Source organism: Castor canadensis, chromosome 3, assembly GCF_047511655.1.
Source record: "Castor canadensis chromosome 3, mCasCan1.hap1v2, whole genome shotgun sequence".
NCBI classification, from domain to species: Eukaryota; Metazoa; Chordata; class Mammalia; order Rodentia; family Castoridae; genus Castor; species Castor canadensis.
Window position 1 is genome coordinate 174,324,387 of NC_133388.1, and position 12,214 is coordinate 174,336,600.

At 37.6% G+C, this 12,214-nt stretch overlaps 1 long non-coding RNA gene across 2 annotated transcripts in view; it reads right to left on the reverse strand.

Annotated features, from left to right (window-relative positions):
- Positions 1–12,214, reverse strand: part of LOC141421720 (uncharacterized) — a 37,691-nt gene that overhangs the window by 4,222 nt on the left and 21,255 nt on the right. For both annotated transcript variants that reach the window (XR_012446391.1, XR_012446392.1), the window contains exon 2: positions 2,801–2,920. This is a non-coding gene — a long non-coding RNA (uncharacterized lncRNA). The remainder of the gene's footprint in view (positions 1–2,800; positions 2,921–12,214) is intronic.

Here is a 12,214-nt window from a genome sequence, read left to right on the forward strand (position 1 = left end):
GGCTTCTGCAGGCCATGCCACTGAAGTTGGGCTTTCTGACTGCTTTCAAGGGCAACTGTGGATAAGGCCACCCCTCTGATTTACAGAGACAGGTTCCCAGAGATCCTAGGAGCAACCCATATAGCTGCATACCCTTAGACCATTTTGCTTTCAGTTATTTTGGATAGTGTCTTATGTGTTTACCAGGGCCAGCCTGAACTGGGATCCTCCTATTTGCATCTCCTGCATAGCTGGCAGGAAAACCATGTACCAGCTTTTTAGTGGGTGAGATGGGGGTCTCATTAACTTTTTGCCCAGACTGACTTGAAACCTCAATCCTACTGATCTCTACCTGCTGAGTAGCTGAGATTATGGGCATAAACTGCCATGCATGGCCTAATAGTATTTCTGAGGCTTCAACTTTTCTCTGAAGTTTTTTAGTAGAAGTCCAAATTCATTATGAATAGAGAAATATTGGGCAATGTGTGAAAACAGAGTAAGTAATGCCACTCAAGTTTATATTAACATTACAAGGAGCTCTGCATTTATAACTGAACCAGCTGCCAGGAGAGCTCAGGTGTCTCAGAGCAAGACCCTCCATAGGGTCTCCTAGTCCGCTTCAAAGAGTCTTTCCTCTGTTAAAGCAAAGACTTACTGGATAGGAGAACAGGCATTTCAGTAGCATAAACTGAGAAATCACATCCTTTTTTCCTCTTAATAATCTTTCTACATTTCATCAGCCCTGGAAGTGGGGTGGGGAACTGGCCCTTTTTAATGAAGTATACACTAGTCTTTCTGCATAAGTATTGCAAATGGACTACATAGCTGAATGCTAATAATAATCCTGGGAGATAGCTTATTCTCAAATTACAAACCAAAAACTAATAAATATAAGCCCATGTCCTTTCCACTTTATCGTGTTACCTCTCGAAAATCTACTTTTGAGGACAAAGTAAGAAGATAGGAAGTACAGATGGTATTCATCTTGTGTTTGTACTCTTTAAGAATCAGAAAGATGGATTAAGAGTACCTTTAAAATTATTCTGGAAAAAAGCAAGTGAGGAGGAGGAGGAGAGAGAGAGAGAGAGAGAGAGAGAGAGACTTGCCAAGAAAGAGAGATCTAGTGTAGGGAAGTGAAGGAAAGTGAAACAACTTGGGCTGTGATCATTCCTACCTATCTGACTTGGAGTCAGATATTTTATTCTCACTGCTGCTAATGGATGTATGAATTCTGGCAAAATATTTATCTTCTCTGAGCCCCAATTTACTCATCTATTTAAAAAAGAATAATGTATGTATCCTAGTATTTGTGCAAGGATGAAATGAGATAATTTGTAGAAGTTAAGAGTGAGCACAAGTTCCAACAAAGAGTTTGTGGGTGGGTATAGGAGCAGAGTGAAAGGACAAAATATGTATGTCTCTGTGTGCGTGTATGTGGAGAAAAAGAAAGAAACAGAAAAGAAAATCTGTGTATATGAAATTCCTCCCTTTTCTCATGAATTTTCAAGATGTATCCATGTCATCACCAAGAGGAGAGGAAATAGGATATGCATATGTTGTAAATCTTATAAATCTTGTGGCTTGTATACTGGCAAATATCTTCAAGATAATCTACTTTTGTGTCCTTGTTTTACAGAGTCACAGTACCTGGAAAGTTAATCTTATTCATCTAAATGTGTCTGTACTATGTCTTCTCTCACCAAAAACAGTCAGAAAACTGCTTTCCTCCCAAACATGATGAAGAATAAGGGAATTGAACTGTTGATAGCATAGTTCTTTACTGCACATACATTCATAGAATTTATGTATAGTCAAGCCGTAATAAGCTAAATAGCAAATGAGAATATCCTCCCATCTCACAGTTTCTCTCTTTAATAAGGAGAATTATAATGACTTATAACAAAATCGTAGTTACAGATATATGTCTGAATGACTTGAGTGTCTTGCGCATGAAATAGTAGGATAAGGCTCTGTCCTCTCTTTCTTAAGTCTTATACTTACTGCATTATTGCTGATTCTCTACAGGTAAAACACTGTGCCAGTATTTGTCTCACAGGCAGGAGACTGAAGCAGATATGTCTCTCCTGGTACCTTTTTGTCCTATGTGTCTAAAGATTCTTTAAAGAGTTAAATTTCTCTAGCCTTTGAGGGAAAACATTAGCCATGCTGTGATAAATTTCTTAATAGAATGTTTGAGTTGGTCACAGAAATATAACAGAATTATAAAAGTTTCTCCCTTTTCTTAAACTTGCCAATCATTTCTTCTAGCTCTAAAAATGCTTTCAAGGAGAGTGGAAAATGTTGATGTTTTCCTCTAAAATTTCTTCTAAAGATTTAGCAAATTATTTATTCTGTTTCTAGTCAAATTAGAAAAAAAAAGTGTCAACTTCATTGTAAATGCATGCCTTAATCTTTTTATCCTTTTGCCTTTCAGTATCATGGTAGAAAGCCAACTTTGTGCTTTTCCTAAGGGAAAGCATTTAAACTTTTTGCCTATAAAATGAACAGCAATCCAACCAGATGGCATCTAAAATTATTCTATTATAGACATTCTACTTTCAAGTTGATTATAAACTTCTTCTGAAGAAAAATTTCAATGTGCTTACTAGGAGTCCCTCAAATTCTCCCACCCTACTGTCATTGCTCCTTCCCCAACAAAAATCTTCAACATGTGTGTCCCATTGGTTTGTCATCATTAGTCCCTAGATTTCTTTCAAAACAGACATTGTCTATATAAGAAAGACTTAGAGGAAGCCTGAGGTGAAGACAGAAGGTTTAAACTATCTTGTAAAAAGTGAAACAGAAGAAGTATGGTACTCACCCCTTCATCAAAAGCAAGTGTGACACAGATTTACAGATTACCCCAACCATGACTGTGTTCTGAGAGAACATGCTGGAAACGGAGCAGGAGGCCCAATGGCCCATCAAGTGACAATAGAACCTAGAATGGTTATGAGTTGTAATTAGCACAGTTTGATTAACAGACATTCCAGAAAGCAGGGTGGTAGGGCAGCTACTTGTTCTTTGTCTGCCCACGTCCACCTGGACCTCTGCAGTGTGCTATCCAGCTATAGAGATCAAGGCAAAGACTCAGCAGAGAAAGTGTGGCATGGTGGCCTTACATCCCTCCCTAGGCCCAGCCTATTAGTGTTTTTGTGTTGTGTTTGGTTTTTCATTACTTACCACCACAGAAAAGCCTTAAGATTTACTGACTGCTTCTGATCAATTTATTTTTTCTTTAGAAAATCCACTCTCTTCTCTAAACTTTTGTTTTATAACCTTCTCCTCACATTCCCTTAATCTTTCAATAACTTCTCACTCTCAACCACATAAACAAAACTGCATTTCATTTTTCATGCTCCCCTCATAAATGACCAGATTCAGACTTAGACCTGGTTTGAATCTGGAATGGTAAGTCTCTGCTCTTTAATGCCCTTGGCAAAGACACTCAAACTCTCATTTCACAGAATGAGGCAATCCAGCCTTGAGATGTGGGTTTCCAGAGAAGGTGTTATTAAATTCCAACTCTGCCACAACAGTCCTCAGATCATGAAGCTCACCCCACCTCTCACCATCTCAGTATAATCAGCCCTAAAAGTGAAAAACAGATCCCTTCTTTTGAGGGTTGCAATGAATGTTTAATTTGATAAAATAAATGGACTTACCACAGTAGTACATAGTAAAACCTAATGAATACAATATGCAAAAATAGAAAATCTAAAAAATATTAATCAAATGAAACAAAGAAAGAATATTTATTGTCTTCAAGGGATTTATAATCAAATAATGGTACGTTTTATATTTTCTTATGTACATTGCGGGAATGAATTAAGAAAAAATAAACTATTTTTATTGATTCTAAACAATATCTATGCCAAAACCATGTCTGTCAATAATAAGTGATCAATAAACATTTGAATAAATGTCTCTCCTTAAACTTGCTCTCAAATCAGGAGAGACTGAAAGGTTTCCACTTTATTCTCTTTCCTTGTGAGCAAATTCTACAAGCCTGACCAAAACTTCTGGTCCGAAGCTCCATTCCCTCCCTCTATTTATTCTCTGTGCTCTATAACTTCTGAAAGTGCAACCTTCTGATAGGGAAGCCAATTATCTCCTCTATTTGTGCACTTTGGTCCCTGTCAGGAGATTGAGGTGATTAGGCATCTTTGAAGTACAGCATTCTGGCCATGGCAGAGGTAATCGTGCCTCTCTCTTATAGACAAAATTGCCCACATTAGCACTCTCATGCCCAATCATGAGTGTCCATTTTTAAAAAGAGCATTTAAAAAAAAGGAAGAGAACTAAGTGCAATGTGTTATTTTGGACTGGATTCTGAGATTTTTTTAAAAAAAGGGATATTAGTGGAAAATCTTATGAAAACTTCAAGTATGATGTATTTGATATACTGTAAGAACTTCTGTAAATGCTACAATGTACCCCTACCCACCACAACAATATTTTTATAAAAAGCTGATGAAGTCTATAATCTAGTAAATATTGCACCAATGCTAATTTCTTTTAACAATCAGAGATTTGCTTACCATGTGAAGATTAAAGCCAGCTCAGTGGAAGGTGTACTTTAATGCTCTGTGCTATCTTTGCAAACTTTCTGAAAGTCTAAAGTTATTCCAAAACAAAAACAGCATTGAAAACTATCAAGGACAGAATCCTAGATGCTGGCCACTTGGCCAATATGACAGTAGCTACTGTAGGGAGCCACACAGATTAAAGACCAGTAGAAGAACAAAGAAGAGTGGAATGATGAGTATACTAAACACGTACAGAACTTGCAAAGTGCCTTATCTATATTAAATTTCTCAGTCATCACAATAACTTATAACATAGAAAGTATTTGTCTACACATTTTGTAGATAATGAAAGTGATGTTCAGAATACTTAAACTACTTCTCAAAGTTACTAAATTAAGGAGATGTAAAACCAACACTATCAACTTCGTTGGTTGAGCTCCCAATCTTGTGCTATTAACACTAATCATATTGTAACTGACTGAAGTTTAATAAAAAGTAAAAAGAGGCTAAAGACATGTGTATGAAAGATGAATCAGAAATAACAGTAGCAAATGAAGTAATGCATATTAATTTAAAAAGAAGCAGCAGCCTGGAGAGAGATGACCTGGGTTTTGATTCCTGCTCTACCATTAACTAGCTTTCATAACTTCATCAATCACTTACACATTTTAAGCTTCAATTTTCTTACTTTTGAAAAGATGATGGTGATGATAATTTTCCAGATATGCTGCAAAGTTCTGCTTGTACCATTTTAAGGTCTAGTATAAGTAGCCCCTTCACACCAAAATGGGTGGCTGTGTAGACAACATTAGCATAGGGAGTTCATTCATTAATTTAGTTAAAAGCCTAAGTAATTCAAATTTAAAAAGATGAGTCTAAGTATTTTGTAGAGTTATAGAAATAAAGTAATTATAATTAAATAGTAAATATAGCTAATATTATACTTAATAGTTAATGCCACAATAATTCATTAACTGAGTGAAAACTTTTGGATCACTTAAATGTGTTAGGAAGAGGATCAGAGCCAGAGGAATAGCTACTTAACAATACATGATGTCTAGCCTTGATATTTAGAAAATATTTATAGTTAGAGGGACATAAACTTAACAAATGACAATAAAAGGTGATAAGTGAGACAGAGAATGGGCTGAAGAGGAAGGACCATCTTAGTCACACAAAAGAAAAGTGAAGAACGAGAAACATTTTTTTAAGTGAAGAGGAGGGAAAGAACAGTTTAGAAAAAAGTATGCAAATAAATTGGGATGGGGGTATCAATATAAATTTAGCTTGATTGGTGAAAACCAAGAAAGGGAATCAAATGAGGTCTGTAAGCAGGAAGCTACTTTGATTAGATTTGATTTTGAAGAATGGCAGTAACTATACTATTGTACACTGGCCTAATCAGGTCACATCTGGAATGCTAGGTTCAATTATAAGCGTCCCATTTTGAGAAGAGCACTGATAAAACAGGAGCACAGGAAAAGAGGCTACTAAGATGGGAAATGTGCTCAATGCCCTCTTTAGTTATGATTTTTAGAAAATAATTTTAAGCTCTTTTTTGCTACTCTTTACCCTTCACTTCCAAACACATATCCCTGACAGTTAAAACTGGCATTTAAGCACATATCCCTGACAATTAAACTAGAACATTAAGTTCTGTTCATTTCCATGAATTGGAACTTTATTTTTCATAAGCAGGAAGGCAGAAAGTTGGGACCAATGCAAATGCGTAAATGAAGGAAAAGGTAATAAGAGAATGGAGAAGGATAAAATAACTTCTTATCCCACAGTCTTTTGGACTAACATGGGACCCCTTTGGGAACAGGAGACGAAGCTGATAGAACTATCAAGGCACACAGAATCTGAAGACAATTTAAAGTAGGAAGCTGAGGATCATGTCCCTTGCCTTTTCTTCTTGTGGACTTCACACAGTTGTTTGTTTGCTTGCTTGCTTGCCTTTTATCTTGGTAGTATCTGAGATATTTTCTCAGTGTGCTTTTGGGTTTTTCACGGTAGTCCAAACAGACATGAGACACACAGTTATATGGGTAAAAACTTGAAAATTCCTTTGAAAACTTCCAGATAGAACCAAGGCAATTTGAAGATATAGAGCAAATCCAGTCACCTCACAGATGGAAACAATCAAGCCAATAGACAGTGAGTTACCCACTGAATTTGGCTCACCCTAAAAGACAGTAAACTAAAAGAAGATGGTTAAACCCTGTTATGAAGAATGAAATACTGCAAAATATAGGTCAGTTACAATGGATAAAAATAAAACAGTGGCAGATTTCAGATGAATAGAAAATAAACTAGAACTTAAACTTGTATAACATCTAATATTAGAAAAAGGTCTCTTAGCAGGAAATATCACTGGAGGTATTTAAGAAATTGGTGGCTGTCCATTCAGCATTCTATGAGAGAAATCTTGCCTCTTGAAATTAGTCTGGATTTTATGCTCATCTACAGTGTACTGGCTGTGTAATCTTGAACAAATCACTTCACCTTTTAAGGACCTGGTTGATTAACCTATAGGATTATCACAACGTTTTAGTTATTTTTAGAATTAGGAGTATTTATGAAGCATTGACCACAGTACCTGACATATAGAAAGGGTTCAATTGATGGGTGTTTCCTGTTTCTTTTGCATATTATCATAATAATCAGTTCAAACAATGAAGTAGGAAATTTACTTCTCACAGTTCTGGAGACTAAATATCCAAGGTAAAATCAGTGTGCCAACATGGTCAGTTTCTGGTGATGGTGCTCATCTTGGCTTACAGATGACAACCCTCTGGCTATGCCTTCACATAGTCTCTTCTTGGAACATGTGTGTAGAGAGAGATATCTCTCTTATTATAATGGCACTAATCTTATGAGATTAGGGACCCACCTTTATGACCTCACTTAACCTTAACTACCACCTAAAAGCTTATCTCCCAATGTAGTCACATTGAAGGTTTAGGACTTCAATATAATTTTGGGAAGCTACAACTCAGTCTATAGAAACACTATGGACTTTCTCTAAATTTTCAAATTCCAAAGCACTTTTCAGCTGTCAAATCCCTTATTCCTTTTAATTTAATTGTTCCCCCACCCAGTCTTGCCACTTCTATACCCACTAACTGTCAGTTATCACAGGGTTTTATTAATCTCTCCCCAAGGATCACTTTCCTAAAGTTGTAGGCTAACCAAGATGTCTCCTGAGGCATTCACATAACACTCTGTATGTCACTTTTGCAGTACTTCACAAAATCATAGTAAACATCTTTGATATTATCTAAATGTTTCTCTCCTCTAGTAGCACTGTAAGTTCCATTGAGGTACAGGCAGTTTCTGCATTTTCCTCCTCTGTATTTCCTGAGTCAACATAGTTTTAAAACATAACATTTTCCATAAATACCAATTAATTAACAAAAACAGTAATGTAGTACAAATTCCTTTCATATCACTAACCCCCCTCACTCTTGTTCTTCCTGTCTATTTGAAACCTAACCACCAAAACTTTATCTCCTAAAATAAATCAACTGCTTCCAAGATCATGCCACTGATCATAATTACTGTATTTATGTACTGTCATCCTAACAACAAATTGTAAATGCATGAAGAGACTTGTGGGGGGATTCTCATTGACTTCTTTAATGAGATTAAGTTACTTGGTGTTTGTAGGTCAAATCTCAAACAGTCTGAACTTTACTTGGTTTTAAGCCTCCCAAATTTAAGCATGACCACTTGCTACAGGGTGGAAGAGTACTGCAGACACCCATTAGAAAAGATCCAAGTTCCAAGTGCCTGACTTTCAGTTAAAGTCAATGGGGGTTGAAAAATAGAAGAATAGTAGACTGTTGTATAATGATGAAAATGGTAACTTCATAAACATAGAAAAATGCCATTCATTAATCCTTTACAAAAACAAATAAACACACATGCATATGTGCATGCACACACACACACACACACACACACACACACATACACTTCTTTGAACTCCAATGGAGGCTTTTGGCCATACAATTTTCCTGGTTCCAAAAACTGACAATTCCTGACATATAAACTTATTGTATTAGTAAAATATTTATGTTTGTTCCTATAGTTTGACTACAGTTTGGCATGATCATCTCTTTCCAGCACTTTGCCAACTTTTCTGCCAAACACTCATAATTTTGATTTTCAGCAGTTAGACCAACTGATAGGAATATAAAGATAGGAATATACACAAAACAGTAGGGTGAATGCTTCCAGCTAGCAATCTGTTTATTCACTGTAGCACTAGACATTGATGTTTAAGTTTGTTAGAGTCTGAGACTACACATCTAAAACATTAGTTCCACTAGTCCCTCAGAGTACCAATGACACAGTGCAGTAACATCTCTTGAAGCATCTAAATCCTTGTTCCTAATACAAAGATGAAAGAGTATACCATGGGATCCTCTGACATACATAGAATGTGAGATTGCCAGTGTCAGCCTGTACACTATAGATTAGTATACTATACCTCTCTTACTTTCATTAAAAATATGAACTACAGAGCATTTCCAAGATGGCGGCAAGAGGTAGGAAGCAGAAAGCGACCCTCCTATAGTGAAATCTTGGAGAGACACTGGAGACACACTTTGCAGGCATAATCACTGAGAAAAGGCATAACTTTGACCCCTCCACATCTCCAGCTGGTGCAGAGAATCTCCACTTCACGTTAAACGGAGAAAAGAGGAGGGACCCCAGGGCCACCAGTGGCCGGCGCCCATACGGCTTGGGAAGACGCAGACCAGGTGAGCTTCGCAGTACCGCGGTACCCCCACAGACAAGCCTGGGCCAGAGCAGCATAACCCTCTGGACAGACTGACCTCCACCCGGGAAAACAAGAGAAACTGAGTAATAAGCAATAAGAACAGTTAAGACACGCTGGAAAGAAGGTGGGGCGCCCTGAGAGCTGAAGATTGGGGGAGGGAATCCTTCCCGGGACTGTAAATAAACAAGCTGGGCAGGCTGGAGAGCCTCTGGCAGGAGCAGGGCGCGCACCCAGCAACCAGGAGCGGGCAAGCTTGTGAGAGTGGTGGAGGGAGGAAAACTCCACAGGAGAGGAGGAAAGACCCACTTCCCACCTGAACTGTAAACAAACATGGCGGCTGGCAGGAGCAGCAGCACCGCCCAGTAAGCAGGAGCAGGAAAGCTTCTGAAAGTGGCAGTGGGAGGAAAACTTCAGAGGAGAGGGGGAAGACCCACCTCCCACATGAACTGTAAATAAACACGCAGGCCTGACAACGCGGGGCAGTGTCACCTTTCCCAGTGCTTGGAAAGGGGAAAGCCTGTAGCAGAGGCTCCCGCACAGGAGAACTCTGAGCAAACAAACCCTGTAGGACCAGGTGAGTCCTAGCTCACCCCTGAGATCTGCATAAATAATGCCACCAGCTACAGGCTGAGAGCAGCAGGCAGGCAAGCCACAGTTGCAGATACCACTCTCAGAACTGTCTCCAGATGCTTTTCTTTCTTTTTCTCCCTACCTTTGATGAGAGAACAACCGAATTACACCTGCAAGCCTGAAAAACTTACTGAAACTGTATTGCATTTGAACTTGGGACACTTGGTGGGGCTTTTGTGTGTGTGTGTGTGTGTGTGTGTGTGTGTGTGAGTGTGTAGTTTTGCTCTACTTTATGCATCCCCTTTGATGAAACAACTACAGAACAACATCTGAGGCACCAACTCCAGGACTGGAGATTGAGATGGACACCCAAATTATTAAGACTGAAACTGCATTGCATATAAACTTGGAAGTTTTTTGGGGTTTTTTTTTTTTAATTTTCTATTTTCCATTTTATTTTAATTCATTTTTATATATAGATATTTCTTTCATTTACTTATTTTTTATTTTTTTTATCTTTGATTTTCAATCCTCTCTCTGTCTCTCTAATGTCTGTTCAGCTTACTGTCGATTAGTACACTAACACTCCCTGTTTATACCTTTGAAACTCTCTTGTCTGATACCTTGTTCTGCTTTCTCCCTCTTGTCTGTATATTTGTTTTCCCCTTTTCTTTAACTTCTTGCTTTCCATCTCAGCTCACCCTTCCATTCTAAATATTACCATTGTTATTATTACAAGCTAGAAAATACTTAATTGCACACAGTACAGGGACAGTAACAACACCAAAGACAATGACAGGAAGACAGTAAATACAGGGAAACCAGTTTCCCCACATCAAAAAATTAGTACAGGAACCAGAGGGGAATGAAGAGAACAGAAACTCAGATCCAGACTCCAACAAAATGAAGATAAACTATGCCAAAGGACCCAATGAAGCCCACAAGAATAATTTAAAAGAAGACATACTACAAGTACTCAATGAGAATTTTATAGAGATGATACTGGATAGGGTCAACCAAAATGTACAGGAGACACTCAAGAAATTCCAAGACAATAAAAATAGAGAATTTGAAAAAGCATAAGAAGAAATAAAGGAAACCATAGAAGCACTGTATAAACACCAAAGTGAAAGAGAGAACACAATGAATAAATGGATAAATAAACTCAGGACAAAAATAGACAACATTAAAGAAGAAAACTGCCAGGATATGGAAAACCTCAGAAAAAAGGACGAAACAGAACTACAAAACAAAACGGAAGGCCAATCCAGCAGAATAGAACAAACAGAAGACAGAATCTCAGAACTTGAAGATGAAATGGTAATTAAAGGAAAAACCGAAGAACTATTAATTAAACAACTCAAGACCTGTGAAAAGAAAATGCAAGAACTCACTGACTCCATCAAAAGACCAAACTTGAGAATCATGGGCATCGAAGAAGGAGAAGAGGTGCAAGCGAAGGGAATGCGTAATATATTCAACAAAATAATAACGGAAAATTTCCCAAATCTAGAGAAAGATATTCCCATACAAATGCAAGAGGCCTCCAGGACACCAAACAGACCAGATCAAAATAGAACTACTCCACGACATATCATCATTAAAACAACAAGTTCAGAAACTAAGGAAAGAATATTGAAGGCTGTAAGAGAGAAAAAACAAGTAACATACAAAGGTAAACCCATCAAAATCACAACAGACTTCTCAACAGAAATATTAAAAGCAAGAAGGGTGTGGGGTGAGATCTTTTGGGTACTGAATGAAAATAAATTCAACCCCAGGATACTCTACCCAGCAAAACTATCATTCAAAATAGATGGAGCAATAAAAGTCTTCCATTATAAGCAGAAACTAAAACAATATGTGACCACAAAGCCACCATTACAAAAGATTCTGCAAGGGATCCTGCACACAGAAAGTGACACCCAACTTAACCATGAAAAGGCACGCAACACCAAACCACAGGATAAGAAAAAGCAAGACAGTAGAGAGTAACATCAAGTTAGGTACACACAATCAAACCTTCAAACAACTAAGACAACTAAATGGCAGGAATCACCACATACCTATCAGTACTAACGCTTAATGTTAATGGACTTAATTCACCCATCAAAAGACACCGTTTGACAAAATGGATTAAAAAAGAAGATTCAACAATTTGTTGCTTACAGGAGACTCATCTCACCGACAGAAATAAGCATATGCTTAGGATGAAAGGCTGGAAGAAGATTTACCAAGCCAATGGCCCCTGAAAACAGGCAGGAGTAGCAATACTTACCTCTGACAAAGTAGACTTCAAACCTACATTAATCAAACAAGATAAAGAAGGACATTCCATACTAATAAA